This window comes from Mus caroli, unplaced genomic scaffold (assembly GCF_978045245.1).
Source record: "Mus caroli unplaced genomic scaffold, Mus_caroli_1 scaffold_5, whole genome shotgun sequence".
NCBI classification, from domain to species: Eukaryota; Metazoa; Chordata; class Mammalia; order Rodentia; family Muridae; genus Mus; species Mus caroli.
In genome coordinates, this window is record NW_028227260.1 from 86,837,250 (window position 1) to 86,854,480 (window position 17,231).

General features: G+C 37.6%; 1 non-coding gene and 1 pseudogene across 1 annotated transcript; both read left to right on the forward strand.

Annotated features, from left to right (window-relative positions):
- Positions 1–1,143: 1,143 nt before the first annotated feature.
- On the forward strand, positions 1,144–3,243 carry LOC147004669 (large ribosomal subunit protein uL16-like; annotated as a pseudogene).
- Positions 2,741–2,877, forward strand: LOC115030151 (small nucleolar RNA SNORA70). The gene has a single exon (XR_003835776.1). It is a non-coding gene; the product is annotated as a small nucleolar RNA SNORA70 (small nucleolar RNA).
- Positions 3,244–17,231: the final 13,988 nt, after the last annotated feature.

Sequence of the window (17,231 nt, forward strand, 5' to 3'; positions counted from 1 at the left end):
AAGAACAAGATATTTGCAGATAATGAATTATTATTATTACTATTATCCTAGAAAACACTATAATTTTCTATTATAGATTAGAACACCTTCTATGTGGTAAGCCATCTGTGAGTAAAATTATATTCTTACTTCACTTTATTAAATGTCAGAGAAGCTCTCATTACCTTTTCTAAAACAGAAAAAAAAAAACCCTACATGTTATATTTTACCTCCAGTTTTGACAATGCTAAATGTGAAGAAAATATTATCATTTCTGTTTACTAAGAATTCAGACATAACTGTGACAAAAAATGCCATTGTATAATATTTAACTCTGAAGAATTTCTGCCTATTATTCACTACTTGGGAGACTGGAGAAACAGAATACCTTTTGCTAGCCTTGAAAAGTAAGCTGCTATGTTATGAAATGACATTTAGCAAGGAACTGTGAGTGCTACTCAGTGTTAAGCATAGGTCTTACAACAACCCACAAAAAGGCAGAGATCTCACTCATACAGTTATAAGGAAACAGGAAGAAAAGATTTCTTTCAAAAATTATATCACTTTGGAAGGACATAACTTGCTCCAGGTCAGAACAAAGTAATTTGACATCTTAATCAAAACCTTGTAATATTAGCACCAGTGAACTTAGTGAACTTAGTGTTATTCATGTGGTCATTTGATCCAAAAATAAATTACAAATATTATTATGAATTGGACTGCTCTTTTTGCATTGTGAATCACCACCACTCCTGTAGAGTCTCAGCCACCACCATCATTATCTGCTTACTTCCTGATTTCCTTCTTATCAGTTTTGTTGAGCATATATTTTACTTTCTACTTTTTGTAATATTCACTTAAGTTAAATTTTTATCACCATATTAATTTAAAGAAAAATTGAAGGCCTCACATATTTATGAATACAATTTTATCCTTCTAGCTATTTATTTAAGTAGATGTTATAAGTATACATCAGAGACAAAGTTGAAGGGAACTTTCTCTACTCTCCTACAGTAATTATGATAAATACCTCCCTTATAAACATACTTTACTTCCTTTGAGTCTGTGTCAATATGCTTTTATGTACTATTCAACTCCTTTATTCAGCTTTCATAAATTACTTGCTTGATTGCAGTTATCATAATCATAATGGAATCTAGCAAAATGTCTGATTTCAATGACCTCAAATATACCAGTGTAAGTAAAGCATTATTGAAATTATTGATCATGATAATCACACTAATCTTGTTGCTTTTATTTGAATTACACTTGAAAATAATGTAATTAGAAATCTTCTGCCTCAAGGCATATAACATAGCTAACTATATCACTTCCCTCAAGTTAGCTTTCTCTTGTACAATACATTGATGCTCAATTTTTACTGAATTTTAGTATTGCCTGGAAAACTCATTAAAATCTTTGGTTCCCATATAATAATAATAATAATAATAATAATAACAATAACAACAATCCAGTTTCATTGTGGGTGACAAAGCATGGAGATTTTTCTTCTAAAATTCAAAATCTGATGAGGCCATTTTTATATAGAAACCATTCAACATCATCTCTAGCCAGAAAAATAAATTCCTTGCTTCATTCTCTGGATATTAGGGTTAGCCATGTATATTTCTTTGTCTGATAGACAGTGATCCTAGATTTTTAAATCTCTTGCACAGTTTGGTTATGCCTATAAATGTTCTATCTCATGCTTAGAATGAACTGTGTCCAAATGTAGCCTATTTTCAAAAAGAGGCTAATATGGAATAGAGCTGAATCTATCAACAGTTTCAACATTATCCAACTTAAACTGAGACATAGCCTATATCAAAATCAAGGTTTAAGAAAGATGTATTTGTTGCTGAACACACTTGAGACTATTTCTGTTACACTACTGAACATATATCTAATCTACCAGAACAATAAACATTTATAATACATGCTTATTATATGGTGAAGAAAATGTCCAAATTACACTTAAACTATTAGATTCTTGTATACATTGTTTTGTCCTGTATGAAAAAGCAAATGTACGGCTCTATTTATTACCCAAGACTCTATCCCCAGGTCTCATCTCCAGTACTACTACAGAACACCAGCTGCAGCCTTTCCTCTTTGCTCCCCACACTTTTGTGTATCTCAAAGACTATCCCTTTCTAATCTTCCCCACCCCTTACTTGTTGTATTCTCCAAGAACTCTTAGGGGCATCTCTCCCCAGTGCAACATGTATGCGGAAGTCAGCCCCACAGCTCTCCTACTGCTCCTGAGATCCAGTCCACCCAGTCTCATACCCATCTCTGTAGTAGTAGGAAACCTGATGTGGTCTTTCTTTCTTCTGTGACTCCATAATTAATTGACCACAAAGATCACTTTCAGTCTTCCTTACCACAACTAATCCAAATTAACTAATTTCAAATACCAACAGACATTCCATATGAACACACCTAGTAAATAGGCTATGTCCATAGGCAAATCAGAACCATCACACTTTCAAAAATTACAGAGAGGATAAATAAACCAAGGGAAAAAACCAGTCATCTCAAAAAGAGAAATACAGGTTCATTCAGAGATGATTCACCTAACTCTCAAGAGACTGGAGGCCCCAGAGAGTTTAGTGCTCAGGTGAGGTGTGTGTGTGTGTGTGAGGGGGTATTCATGAGGTGACAGGGGCCTGGTGAGGAGGTATGAGATGTGGAATAGTTGTAGGGTGGGTTGGGATGGGGGGAATAAAATGAATAAAATAAGGAGTATGAAGAATAAATTGTGCAGCTAATTAAGCTGACCAAGTCCCTTTTTTCCATGGGGACTTTGGTGTGCAATGGTTGCAAACAGCAGCCTCCTTGGTAGTGTATGTAGCCTATTGTCTATATGGGTTGCCTCAAGGGACCTTGGAGACAATTTTCTGGTAGTTGTTAATCAAGCCTCTGATCACAATGCTGTCCCTGATCTAGGCTCCAGACAGGGATGTGGGGTGCCTTTGGGAGCCCCAGGGCACAGTGGCTAGGGTTCACCTTGGCCAGGTCATCAAGTACATCTGAACCAAGGTGCAGAATAAGGAACTGGTGATTGAGGCTCTGAGCAGAGCCAAGTTCAAGTTCCCTGGCTGCCAGAAGATCCACATCTCAAAGAAGTGGGGCTTCACTAAGTTTAATGCAGATGAATTTGAAGACATGGTTTCTGGGAAGTAGCTCATTCCTGATGGCTGTGGCATCAAATATATCACCAATTGTGTTCCTCTGGACAAGTGGAGAGCCCTGAATTCCTGAAGGCTTCCACAGTGCTCTCCTATACCCTACCAAATCATGTTCAATAATAAATCTCACATCAAGTTTGCTTTAAAAAAATAAATTAATTAAAAAATAAAAAAATAAACAAACAAAACCAAAAATAACCCCACTTTATAATATTTTGCCTGTTTCCTTGCTTTTGTTTTTAAATCCATGATAAAACATGAGCAATGAAAAATTAATATCATTGGAATAGAATACACACATTGTGTAGTTACATGGAGCAAATTGACAGCCAGAAATTATGTTCAGGGAGAATCTAAATTGGAGGTCTCCATCCAATCTCTCCCCTGTGATATAAGGGAAGACTGGAAGAGAGAAAGGAAAGACTGTAGAAGTCAGAGTGAAGAGAGGGCACCAGGAGAACATGGCCCACCAAGTCAACTATTAGGGCTCACATGGGCTCACAGAGACTGAAGCAGTACTGACAGGACATGCATGGGGCTACACTAGTTCATCTATATATAGGTTATAGCTGTTAGCTTGGTATTCTTGTGCACTCCTAGCAGTGGGGATAGGTATATCTTTAACTCTTTTTCCTGCTCCTGGGTTGATTTTCCTCCTTATTGTTTGCCTGGTCCACATTTGATGGGGTTTTGTCTTGTTTTATTGTACCTTGTTTTGTCGTGTCTGGCTTTCATCTCTTGGAGACCTCTTCTTTTCTGAAGAGGAAAAGGAAGGGGGATCTGGGGCAGAGGGCAATTGGTGGGCATCTGTTAGTAGTGGAGTGAGATGAAACTGTAGCTAGGATGTTTTGTATGAGAGAATAATCTATTTTCAATTAATAATTAATTAATAAATAATCAATTAATAATAAATTAATTAATAATAATAAATCAGGAACCATAGATCAGCAACAGAATACAAGAGATGGAAGAGAGAATCTCAGGTGCAGAAGATTCCATAGAGAACATGGACACAACAATAAAAAGAAATGGAAAATGCAAAAATGATCCTAACCCTAAACATCCAGGAAGTCCAAGAAAAAATGAGAAGACCAAACCTAAGGAAAATTGGTATACATGAGAATGAAGATTTTTAATTTAAAGGGACAGTAAATATCTTTGACAAATTTATAGAAGAAAACTTCCCTAACCTAAAGAAAGAGATGCCCATGAGCATACAAGAAGCCTGCAGAGCTCAAATAGACTAGAGCAGAAAAGAAATTCCTCCCTACATATAATAATTAGAACAACAAATGCACTAAATAAAGATAGATTATTAAATCTTCCAGAATGAACTCTCAGTTCTGAAACTCAAGTAGAATGAAGACCAAAGTGTGAATACTTCATTCCTTCTTAGAATGGGAAACACAATACCCATCGAAGGAGTTACAGAGACAAAGCTTGGAGCTAAGATGGAAGGAAAGACCATTCAGAGACTGTCCTACCCAGGGATCCATCCCATATACAACCACCAAACCCAGGCACTATTGCATATACCAGAAAGATTTTGCTGACAAGACCCTGACATAGCTTTCTCTTGTGAATCTATGCCAATGCCTGACAATTACAGAAGTGGATGCTCACAGTCATTTATTGGATAGAACACAGGGCCCCTAATGAAGAAGCTAGAGAAAGTACCCAAGGAGTTAAAGGGGTCTGCAACCCTATATTGGAACAACGATATGAACTAACCAGTACCCCTGAGAGCTGTATCTCTCATTTCATATGTACCAGAGAATGGCCTAGTTGGCCATCAATGGGAGGAGAAGCCCTTGGTCTTGAGAAGATCATATGCCCCAGTACAGGGGAATGCCAGGGCCAGGATGCGGGAGTGTGTGGGTTGGGGAGCAGGGAGGGGGAGGGTATAGGGAGCTTGGGGGATAGCATTTGAACTGTAAATGAAGAAAATATCTAATAAAAATAAATATATAAAACAAAAAATAAATGAAATACAGGAGACCACAGGTAAAAAGGTAGAAGCCCTTAAAGAAGAAACACAAAAATCCTTTAAAGAATAACTGGAAAACAAAATCAAATAGGTGAAGTAATTGAAAAAAAACATCCAGGATCTGTAAATGGAAAGAGAAACAATGAAGAAATCACAAAGGTGACAACACTGGAGAGTGAAAACCTAGGAAAGGGATCAAGAGTCACAGATGCAAATGTCACCAACAGAATACAAGAGACAGAAGAGAGAATCTCAGGTGCAGAAGTTACTATAGAAAACATTGACAAAACAGTCAAAGAAAATGCAAAATGCAGAAAGATTCTAACCCAAAACATCCAGGAAATCCAGGACAAAAAGAAAAGACTAAACCTAAGATAACAGGTATAGAAGAAAGTGAAGATTCCCAACTTAAAGGGCCAGTAAACATCTTCAATAAAATTATAGAGGAAAGCTTCCCTAACCTAAAGAAAGATATGCCCATAAACATACAAGAAGCATACAGAACACCAAATAGATTTGACCAGAATACAAATTCCTACTGTCACATAATATTCGAAACACCAAATGCACAGAACAAAGAATATTAAAAGAGGTAAGGGAAAAAAAATCAAGTAACATATACAGCTCAACCTATAAGAATTACACCAGACATCTCAACAGTGACTCTAAAATCTAGAAAATCTTAGTCAGATGTCATACAGACCCTACCAAAACAAAAATGCCAACTCAGGCTACTATACTCAGCAAGACCGTTAATTACTATAGGCAGAGCAAGTAAGATATTCCATTAAAAAAAAAAACAAACTAAATTTAAACATTTTCCCACAAGTCCAGCCTTACAAAGGATAATAGATGGAAAACTCCAACACAAGGAGGGATACTACACCCCCAAAAAAGTAAGAAATTAATTTTCTCACAACAACCCCCAAAACAGATAGCCACACAAACACAATACCACCTCTAACAACAAAAGAAACAGAAAGCAACAATCATTATTCCTTAATATCTCTTAACATCAAAGGATTTAGTTCTACAATAAAAAGAAACAGGCTAAGAGACTGGATATGTAAACAGGACATAGGATTTTTCTGCATACAGGAAACACACCTCAGTGACAAAGATAGACACTACCTCAGAGTAAAATCATCATTCACAATGATCAAGTAGGGTTCATCCCATGGATGCACAGATGGTTCAATATTGGAGACCCATCAAAGTAATCCACTGTATAAAGAAACCCGAAGGGGGGGAACCACATGATTATCTACTTAGATAATGAAAAGCCTTTGAAAAAATGCAACACCCCTTCAAGGTAAAAGTATTGGAAAGATGAGGAATTAAAGGCCCATACCTAAACATATTAAAGGCAATATACAGCAAATAAATAGTCAACATCAAACTAAATGGTGAGAAACTTGAAGCAATCTTACTAAAATCAGGAACAAGACAAGGCTGCCCACTCTATCCCTATCTATTCTATATAGTACTCAAAGTACAAAAGCCAGAGTAATTAGACAACAAAAGGAGGTCAAAGTGATACAAATTAGAAAGGAAGAAATCAAGATTTCACTATTTGCTGATGATATGATAGTATATTTTATTTAAGTGACCCCCAAAATTCTATCAGAGACCTCCTAAACCTGATAAAACTTCAGCAAAGTGGCTAGATATAAAACTAACTCAAACAAATCAGTAGCCTTCTACTACTCAAAGGGTAAAAAGGCTGAGAAAGAAATGAGGAAAATGACACTCTTTTTTAAAAAATATTTTTATTAGGTATTTTCCTCATTTATATTTCCAATGCTATCCCAAAAGTCCCCCATACCCTCCCCCCTCCTACCCCCCCCCCCACTCCCACTTTTTGACACTGGCATTCCCCTGTACTGGGGCATATAAAGTTTGCAAGTCCAATGGGCCTCTCTTTCCATTGATGGCCGACTAGGCCATCTGTTCATACATATGCAGCTAGAGTCAAGAGCTCTGGGGTACTAGTTAGTTCATAATGTTGTTCCACCTATAGGGTTGCAGATCCCTTTAGCTCCTTGGGTACTTTCTCTAGCTCCTCCATTGGGGGCCCTGTGATCCATCCAATAGCTCTTTATAGTACTCACAAAAATTATTAAATAACTTGGTGTGACTCTAACCAAGGAATTGAAAGAATTGTATGACAAGAACTTCAAGACTGTGAAGAAATCCAAGATCTCAGAAGATGGAATTATCTCCCATGCTCATGGATTGGTAGGATTAACATAGTAAAAATGGTCATCTTACCAAAAGCAATCTACAGATTCAATGCAATCCCCAGCAAAATTCCAACTCAATTCTTCATAGAGTTAGGAAGGGCAATCCGCAATTTCATCAAGAATAACAAAAAATTGAGACTAGGGAAAATTACTCTCAACAATAAAAGAATTTCTGGGAGAATCATCATCCTTTACCTCTAGCTGTACTACAGAGTAACAGTGATAAAGACTACATATTATTGGTACAGAGACAGACAGGTAGATCAGTGGAGTAGATTTGATGACCCAGAAATGGACCCACACACCTATGGTCATTTCATCTTTGGTAAAGAAGCCAAAACCATCTAGTGGGGAAAAAGACAGCATATTCAAAAGTTGGTGCTATTTCAACTGGCAGTTAGCATTTAGAAGAATGCAAATCAGGAATACTTATCTCCTTGTACAAAGCTCAAGTCCAAGTGGATCAAGGGCCTCCACATTAAACCAGATACACTGAACTTAATAGAAGAGAACGAGGCCTTGAACACATGAACACAGGAGAAAATTTCCTGAACAGAATATCAATGGCTCAGGCTCTAAATACAAATATTGACAAATGGGACCATATAAAATTTAAAAGCTTCTGTAAAGCAAAGGACCCTGTTAATAGGACAAAATGGCAACCTACAGATTGGAAAAAAATATTTACTAACCCTACATCTGATAGAGGGAAAATATCCAAAATGTACAAAGAACTCAAGAACTTAGACTCCAGAGAACTATTTAACCCTATTTTTTAAATGGGGTACAGAGCTAAACAAAGAATTCTCAACTGAGGAATCTCGAGTGGCCAAGAAGCACCTAACGAAATATTCAACATTCTCAGTCATCAGGGAAATGAAAATCAAAGCAATCCTGAGATTCTATCTCATACCAATCAGAATGGCTAAGATCAAAAACTCAGTTGACAGCAGATGCTGGCAAGGATGTGGAGAAAGAGGAACACTCTTCCATTGTTGGCAGGATGAAAAGTTTGTACAACCACTCTGGAAATAAGTCTGGTGGTCCCTTAGAAAATTGGAAATAGTTTTACCCAAGAACCCAGCTATACCACTCCTGGGCATATACCCAAATGATGCTCCCACATATAACAAGGACATGTACTCCACTATGTTCATAGTGGTCTTATTTATAATATCCAAAAGCTTGAAACAATCTAGTTGTACCTCAAGGGAGGACATAATATATAAAATATGTTACATTTACACAATGGAGTACTACTCAACTATTAAAAAGAATGATGTCATGAAATTTGCAAGCAAATGGATGGAAGTAGAAAATATCATCTTTCGTGAGGAAGCCCAGTCAGAAAGAACACCCATGGTATGTACTCACTGATAAATTGATCTTAGGAAAACAGGTCATAATACCCAAGATAACACTCACAGACAATAAGAAGGTCAAGAAAAATTAAAACCAAAATGCAGATGCTTCAGTCCTACTTAGAAGGGGAATCAAAATAATCAAGGGAGGGAGAGGGAAGGGTCTGAGAGGGAGATAGGAGGGGGGAAAGGGAGGCAGGATCATGTGTGGGAGCAGACATAGAAGTACAGAGGGTTAGGAAATTGAATGGAGTTGTGTAGAAGTAGGGGATGGGGAACTTGGGATAGCCACTAGAAAGTCCCAGATCTCAGGAAAGCAAGAAGTTCTCAGGCTGCAAATGGGTTGACATTAGCTGAAATACCGAACAAAGGGGATATAGAAACTCTGGAGACTCTATCCAGTGGCTATGTACTGCTCCCTGTTGAGGGAGGTCATAATACCCAAGTTGGCCACCCATCCATCTCAAAAGTTTTAACCCAGTATCGTTCCTGTCTAAAAGAAATGCAGGGAAAAACAGTGGCACAAAGATGGAAGGAAAGGCCATCCAGAGATTGCCCTACGTAGAATTCCATCCCACATGCAGACACCAAACCCAGACACTATTGCTGACATCAGGAAGTGCTTGTTGACAGGAGCCCAGTACAGCTATACCCTGAGAGGTTCTGCCAGTTTCTGACCAATAGGGATGTGAATGCTCACAGACAACCAATCAGTCTGAGCCTGGGGACCCCAATCGAAGTGTTAGGGGACGGACTGTAGGAGCTGAAAACGATTGCAACCCCATAGGAAGAACAACAATATCAACTAACTAGACTTCTCAGAGGTCCCAGACACTAAATGACCAACCAAAGCGTGCACATGGAGTAGCCCAATGCCTCCAGCTGCGTGTGTAGCAGAGGAGTGAGATCCTTGATGCCTCAGCATAGGGAGATGCTCCGGGCAGTGAGGCAGAAATAGGTGTGCAGATGGGGAAACACCCTCATAGAGGCAGAAGGAGGGCGGTAGGATGGGGGTTTTGGTGGGGGAAACATGAAGGGGGACAACATGTAAATTCAATGTAAATAAATAATATAACCAATAAAAAAGGAGAAGACTATTTGTATTCTAATGAGAGAACAGAATGAGTATGTACACAGATAGGAGGGGTAATGTTAAGGAACAGGGAAGACAGAGGGAGGGAACACCTTAATGGGTCATATTAGGTGAGAAAAAATATTTTGAATAGAAAAACAAAACAAAAAAAAAGAAATGTAATGTTCCCTTAGATTTTTTTTCATAAATATAGACTGTCCCTCCCTATCTCTTTTGGCTAATTTTGGCTTGAAGTGTATTTTGTCATTCAGATATTAAAATGACTACCAATTTGCTTCTAAGGCCATATTTTGAAATATCTTTCTATCCTTTTACCTCAAGGTGATGTCCATTCTTGATTTTAACGTTTGCTTTTTAAATCCAGAACTATAGATCCTGTTTTTACATCCATTCTGTTAGTCTGTGTTCTTTTTATTTTGAAATTGAGAACACTGGTGTTTAGAAATACCAATGTGCATTGTTAATTGTTGTTAATTGTTGCTGTGCTGTGTGTGTGTGTTTAAGGTATTTCTTCTTTCATGATTTTCTAGTTTGAGATTATTTATTCCTTGTATTTTCTTGGGTTTTGTTAACTACTTTAGGTTGGAGTTTTTCTTGTAGCACCTTCTTTAGAGCTACATTTGTCAATAGAATTGCTTAAACTTGGTTTTATCATGTAAGACTTTATTATCTTCATGCATGGTGTTTGAAAGTTTTGCTGAGTATAGCAGTCTGTCCTGGCATTTGCTGTTTCTTAGAGTCTGTAGAACATACTTCCAGGCTCCTCTGGCCATGAAAATGAATGGAGATCTGTAGCTGACATGAATAAGGAGATGGGGGGCATCTCCAGAATGTGAAAGAGTTCTGGGATAATGGAGCTACCCAGCAATCAATGGGGACAATCTTACCTCAGACGCACAGCAGTGGGGATATGGAACCTGAATAGGCCACTTTCTATAGACAGGCAGGAACCCCAGTGGAGTGATAAGGACACTAACCCTCCCACAAAACTGTTGACCCCCAAATTATCCTGTCCACAAGAAGCACAGGAATGGGTGATGGAGCAGAGACTAAGGGAATGGGAAACTAATAACTGGCCCAACTTAACACTGATTCCCTGTGCAAGCACCAATCCCTGACAGTATTAATGATCCTCTGTTATGCCTCCAGACAGGATTCTAGCATAGTTGTCCTCTGAGAGGCTCCAGCCAGAAGCTGAGTCAGACAGATGCTGATATCCACATCCAAACAGATGAAGATTGGGGACTCTTATGGAAGAATTGGAGGAATTATTGCAGGCCCAGAAAGGGACAGGATCTCTACAGAAAAACCAACACAGTCAACTAACCTGGATCCTTGGAGACACTCAGAGACTGACCCACCAACCAAAGAACATACATGAGCTGGACCTAGGCTGCTCTTCACAAATGTACCAGAGGTGCAGTTTGGACTTCATGTGAGTTCCAAACAACTCGAGCAGGGGCTATCTCAAAAAGCTGTTGCCTGTCTGTGATATATGTTCTTCTAACTGGGTTGCCTAGTCTGGCCTCAGTGGGAGAGGATGCTCTTAGTCCTACAAAATGTGAAATATCTGGAGGGGGGGGCAAGAGGAGAAGGTGAGTAAAGATAGGAGAAAGGATTGTGGGAGGAGTTACCAGGAGGGGACAGTGAGCAGGATATAAAGTAAATAAGATAAATAAATAAATTTAAATTTGTAAAAATGCTAAAAGTAATATTAATCACTCCCTAATGTAAAATATGACACAAAAATGGAGGTAGAAAAGAAGAATTATATGAAACTTTAGAAATGTTTTGTTCATGTTTTAAATGTTATTTCAATCATCCTATAAGACATATTTACATGCAATGAATTTTACATAAATATATCTAGTAAATAAACATCACTAACAATTCTGATAGCTTCATTTTCTGAATATTGGCAGTTATGATATTACTAATAGTGACTCTGTTTCTTGTTTTCTTATTACAATTTTCTCCTATATATAAATATTAAGGATGTTTCAGAATTCTTCCTAGGTAGCGGTAGCAAAAATATATATTTTATTAGAATTTTCTGTTATATCAAAATATTTTCTTATAACAATAAACAAACTAAATTTTCTAGCATATCTTCATGTCAATCTCTTTTCTCATAATTTTAAATTTAAATACAAATACACAATAACATTTCTACTCAGTTATGGGTACTATGTATTTTTCCTTTTAATTTCTATTAAATAATTGTACAAAATTATGGATATCAAATATGCACATAATCTATTTTGATCATCTTCAGTCCCTGGTACCATATAGTGCTCTTATTTTATATCTATTTTTCTTTCCTTTAATAATTTTTGTTATGTGTATGCTTGCATATAAATATATAAATACAACCTGCTAAGTCCAAAAAGAACCTCTATCATATTAATAAAATTACGTTTAAAAATGTATCTTGGGCTGATCCTGTGACACAGAACTCCATACTCAAATACTTCTGAGAGAAATCAGGTCTCCCAGGAGTGCTGACAAGTCTTTGAGCACAGGTAAGAACACTACTTCTGTTCAAATTCCTGGCCCAAGAGAACCCTCCCTGAGCCAGCAGGAAACAGGAACCAAGGAATAGCTAGGGACAGGATCTTTCTGGTTTCCATCTGCACCCCAGAGCAGACCCTGTGCCACAGCTATCCATAAACAAATTCTTCGAGAAGAGAAATGGTCTCCCAGGAGTACTGACATACAAGCTTGCAGGAGAGACAAGGTACATTAGGAGACAGAAAGACCAGGGATAACCAGATGGCCAGAGGCAAAGGCAAGAACATAAACAACAGAAACCAAGACTACTTGGCATCTTCAGAATCTAGTTCTTCCATCTCTGGATACCCCAACACAGAAGAAAAGCAAGACTCTGACTTAAAATTACATCTCATGATAATTATAGGGGACATTGAGAAGGACATAAATAACTCCTTAAAGAAATACAGGAGAACACAGATAAAGAGGTAGAAGCCCATAAAGAGTAAAAACAAAAGTCCCTTAAAGAATTATAGGAGCCAGGAAGTAGGAGTGGGTGGGTTGGGGAGCAGGGCAGGGGAGGGTATAGGGGACTTTTAGGATAGTATTTGAAATATAAATGAAGAAAGTATCTAATAAAAGTTTGTTTATAAAAAGAATTATAAGATTGGTAAAAATTCTTTCCCAATCTGTTGGTGGAATTTTTGTCTTATTGACAGTATCTTTTGCCCTACAGAAGCTTTGCAATTTTATGAGATCCCATTTATTGAATCTTGGACTTACAGAACAGGCCATTGCTGTTCTGTTTAGGATTTTTTTCCCCTGTGCCCATATCTTCAAGGCCACCAATGGATTGGGAAAGGATCTTTACCAATCGTAATAATATCCAATATATACAAAGACATCAAGAAGCTGAACTCCAGAAATTTAAATAACCCCATTAAAAAATGGGGTACAGAGCTAAACAAAGAATTCTCAACTGAGGAATACCGAAGGGCTGAGAAGCACTTGAAAAAAGGTTCAACATCCTTAATCATCAGGGAAATGCAAATCAAAACAACCCTGAGATTCCACCTCACACCAGTCAGAATGGCTAGGATCAAAAATTTAGGGGACAGCAGATGTTGGCAAGGATGTGGAGAAAGAGGTACACTCCTCCATTGCTGGTGGGATTGCAAGATTTTACAACAACTCTGGAAATCAGTCTGGCTATTCCTCATAAAACTGGACATAGCAGATCCTGCAATACCTCTCCTGGGCATATATCCAGAAAATGTCCCAACCGGTAAGAAGGACACATGCTCCACTATGTTCATAGCACCCCTATTTATAATAGCCAGAAGCTGGAAAGAACCCAGATGTCCCTCAACAGAGGAATGGATACAGAAAATGTGGTACATTTAAACAATGGAGTACTACTCAGCTATTGAAAACAATGGATTTATTAAATTCTTGGGCAAATGGATGTATCTGGAGGATATCATCCTGAGTGAGGTAACCTAATCACAGAATAAGTCACTTGATATGCTCTCACTGATAAGTGAATATTAGCCCAGAAACCTAGAATACCCAAGATACAACTTCCAAAACACAAGAAAATCAAGAAGGAATATCAACATGTGGATACTTCATTCCTCCCTAGAATAGGGAATAAAATATTCATGGAAGGAGTTGCAGAGACAAAGTTTGGAGCTAAGATGAAAGAATGGACCACCCAGAGACTGCCCTACCCAGGGGTCCATCCCATAATCAGCAACAAAACAGACACTATTGCATATGCCAGCAAGATTTTGCTGAAAGGACCCTGATAGAGCTGTTTCCTGTGAGGCTTTGCTAGTGCTTGGAAAATGCAGAAGTGGATGCTCACAGTCATGTATAGGATGGAACACAGGACACCCAATGTAGGAGCTAAAGAAAGTACCCAAGAGCTGAAGGGGTCTGCAACCCTATACGTTAAACAACAATATGAACTAACCAGTACCCCCAGAGCTCATGTCTCTAGCTGCATATATAGCAGAAGATGGCCTAGTCAGCAATCATTGGGAAGAGAGGACCCTTGGTCTAGCAAACTTTATATGCCCCAGTACAGGGGAACACCAGGGCCAAGAAGTGGAAGTGAGTGGGTAGGGGAGCAGGGCATGGGGAGGGTATAGGGGACTTTTGAAATAACATTTGAAATGTAAATGAAGAAAATATCTAATAAAAATTATAGGAAAACACAACCAAACAGGTGAAGGAAGTGAGCAAAACCATCCAGGATCTAAAAATGGAAATAGAAAGAATAAAGAAATCACAAAGGGAGACAACCCTGGAGCTAGAAAACCTAGGAAAGAGATCAGGAGTCAAAGATACAAGCATCACCAACAGAATTCAATAGATAGAAGAGAGAATCTCAGATGCAAAGGATGCTATAGAAAACACTGATACTACAGTCAAAGAAAATGCAAAATGCAAAAATCTCCTAACCCCAAACATCCAGGAAATTCAGGACACAATGAGAAGACCAAACCTAAGAATAATAGGTATAGAAGAGAGTGAAGATTCCCAACTTAAAGGAGCAGTAAATATCTTCAACAAAATAGTAGAAGAAAACTTCCCTAGCCTAAAGAAAGAGATGCCAATAAACATATAAGAAGCCTACAGAACTCCAAATAGATTGGACCAAAAAAGAAATTCCTCCTGTCATATAATTATCCAAACACCAAACACACAAAAACGGGAAAGAATATTAAAAGCAGTAAGGAGACAATATCAAATAACATGTAAATGCAGACCTATCAGAATTACACCAGACTTCTCACCAGAGACTATGAGAGCTAGAAAATCGTGGGTGGATGTTTTACAGTCCCTAACAGAACAAAAATGTCAGCCTAGGCTACTATACCCAGTAAAATTATCAATTACTCTAGATGAACCAAGATATTCCATGACAAAAATAAATAAATAAATTGTACACAGTCTTTCCACAAATCCAGCCCTACAAGGATAATATATGGAAAATTCTACCAAAAGGAGGGAAACTACACCCTAGAAAAAGCAAAAAAATAATCTTTTTTCAACAAACCCAAAAGAAGATAGCTGCTCAATCATAAAAATAACATAAAAAAATAACAAGAAGCAACAATGTCTACTCCTTAATATCTCTTAATATCAATGGACTCAATTCCCAAATAAAAGACACAGAATAACAGAGTGGATGTAAAAAGCACCAAGCATTTTGCTGCATACAGTAAATGCACCTCAGTATCAAAGACAGATACTACCTCAGAGCAGAGGGCTGGAAAACAATTTTCCAAGCCAATGGTCCCAATAAACAAGCTGGAGTAGTCATTCTAACATCGAACAAAATGGACTTTCCCTTAAAGTTATCAAAAAAGATAAGGAAGGACTCTTCATCCATCAAAGCAAAAATCAACCTAGAAGAACTCTCAAATATATATATATATATATATATATATATATATATATATATATATTTAGATAATTTTAAGAGTTAAGATAACCAATCTTGACAAGTCTTTTCCTATTCATTGCAATTCTTGTCAATTAATTAATTGTGTATATCCTAATTTATATAAGGAATCTGCTGTTATGATTTTGTTAAAGAGACCTGCTTATGTTTTCTGCCTGTAGAGTTAGGTAATAATCCTTGGTTTGAGAATTCAGGATTGCAAACTTTGAAAAAATTAAATGAACTTATTAGACCAAAAGAGATTTGTTACAGCTCTGATTTTAGGAATTACTGCTTTAATTGCAATTTTAACTTCTTTTGCAGTATCTACCACAGCTTTAGCTAAGCAACTACATACCTCTCATTTTGTTGTAGATAAACTGGAGGCAAAGGTGAATTTTTTTTAAAAAGGGGGTAGTTTTAGCAATAGATTGAGACAGGATATAGCAAATATTAAGACTAGGATAAAAGAAATCTCAGATATTAGCAGACACTATTTGGATACTTGGAATATTGATGAATTGGCCAGAAATTTAAAGAATAACTTAAGTGCATTGAATCTCTTGGATGGGGTTCAATATATAATCTTGCTTGCTATTATTACTGGCATGATTTGATTAGTAATCATTGTGTTTCCACTCATCTTTAGAGTTATCTGAGATCTGTAGCTACCACGAAGCAGGACGTTCTGGAACTTTGTCTAAAAAATAAAAAACAGGGGGAATTGCTACATCCACTCCAGTAGTGACAAGCGCAACAGGCCCCGAAAACCTGGGCGCTGTCCATTGACGAAAAGTTCATGGAAACTTAGTCTCCTGGAATCATGGCATCCCGTATAAAGAATGCTCCAATGTCCTTGCTTTAGTTGGTAAACAGATCGCTTCTCGGCCTTTTGGCTAAGATCAGTGTAGTTGGTAAACAGATCTGTGTGCTTTCTCTTAATATTGCCTTATTACAAGTGCTCCTAAGGATTGATATTTTGACAAATAGCTAAATTAAATTCTAGGCAGTCCTTGATCCGACCTTGGGCATGGATAGCTAAGTCACTGCCCTACACAGAAATTCACCATTATCTAGGAAGAAGGAAGTTTGTGACCTAAAGAGGAACCAGAGTAAATACTTAGAACTATAGGTAGCTGAGTTACACCCATACACAAACAAGCATTTACAATGGCCTAGGGGAAAGGTGGACTATACAATAGACTAGAGTAGGAACGATGGCAAGGGCACGAAGCCCTTGCTCCTGGTTTAAGATTAAGTGGACTTTATGTGGAGCTGTTTTTGATCCCAGTTGTTAACATTGAGTTTTACCCCAGTTGGTTCCTGCCAGTTCTTCCATGTTTGCATTCCTCTGTTTTGTGTAAGAATCCAGTAACCTCTTTGTAACTTGCCAGTGTGTCACCCAGCTTCCCTATTTTCTTCTGTGTAAAAAGTTT